The sequence below is a fragment of the Poecilia latipinna genome, unplaced genomic scaffold (assembly GCF_001443285.1).
Source record: "Poecilia latipinna isolate Pla-1442-1.1 unplaced genomic scaffold, P_latipinna-1.0 Scaffold325, whole genome shotgun sequence".
NCBI classification, from domain to species: Eukaryota; Metazoa; Chordata; class Actinopteri; order Cyprinodontiformes; family Poeciliidae; genus Poecilia; species Poecilia latipinna.
The window spans coordinates 1-1451 of NW_015112941.1; positions in this window are offsets into that span (position 1 = coordinate 1).

Genomic DNA, 1451 nt, shown 5'->3' on the forward strand with positions numbered 1-1451 from the left:
ATGTTAATTCCTTTATATTTGAGTTTTTATTTTATGTGCTTTACTAAGCAAATTTATTAGCTGTAAACAGGGGCACCGCCAGGAATCTTGGCCCCCTGACAAAACTTTGTTTGGCCCCCCGCAGCTGCTGTTACAATTTATTGGATCTATTTGACCCATAAAAAGTGTCACATTTTTTAACGGCTTCGTCTGCCTTGCTGTCTGTGGTCCAGCACCGAGTCTGTCGCTGGGGGGCCGCACATCGGAAACCTGACGGATCAGTAAATGGCCTCAACATGTCAGTAACGCGTTACTATTTACAATCCAATAATCAGATTAAAGTCATGCAGTATAATGACCATCATTCCAGGATGAACACTCACTAGCAAGCTACATACTCTGGTAGCACAGACAGGCTAACAGATTCTGATACATTTTATTGGTCAAAATGCATTGATATAAATTGACTTGTGATTGAACAGGTTCTACCTCTTCCTAAAACCAAAGTAGAAAACAGCTCATAAAATTAGACTCTGCAGTTTTAAACTCAATACAGCAGTTTGACCAACAAAAATAAAATCTAAAAAAACAAGTTTTGTTCTTCTTTAACGTCTCCCTACATCAGTGCAACAGTTTGATCTACAAAATAAATAAAAATTATACTTTTCACATCTGACACCTTAGCTCCTCACTGTTAACTCAGTCTCACTTTCCAGCCCTGCATTCAGTAACTTACCAAAGATCCATGAAAAACACTGAGGCAAAAAGACTAAATGTTTATTTCCCTGTCATTTTCAGCTGCAAACATTTAACTAAAATATCTACAGATATGTGTTTCTGTCTCTGCCTCCCTCTGACTCTCTGCAGCCTGATGTTCCTGCATGGATTCATGGATTTACAACAGACACTACAGTAATGTACAGTGTCAGAATGTGAACTAAATATAAAAAGTATGTTTTTATCCTACAGAATGAGCATTTACACAACTTAATTTTCAGATGTATACATTATTATTCATCTCAATTATATTTACTGTATAGCAAAAATTTTCAGTAATTTATTTTTAAACCTCTCCTCAAGCACTTTTCTTATTGTCTTCTAACCATTAACCTATGGTGTGGAAATAATGAAAAAATATTGAAGTGTTGAAAGAAATCAACCTGACATCAGTCTCCTCCTGTTCTCCTTTATGGTTTTATTGAAATTAATATAACTTTTATATCTTCACACTCTGAAACTCCACCTGAGTCTCCTATGCCTTCCCTGACCTGCTCCTCTCATAATAAAATAGTTTAGTTTATTTAAAAATTAAAAACAGTTAATACATATTTCAGTAAACTAAATGAAGATCTCACCAGAGCTTCTTCACCTTTCTTCATCATTCTAGCTCTGCTGTTCTCCTAAATATCTAAATAATATAATATAATATAATATAATATAATATAATATAATATAATATAATATAATATAAT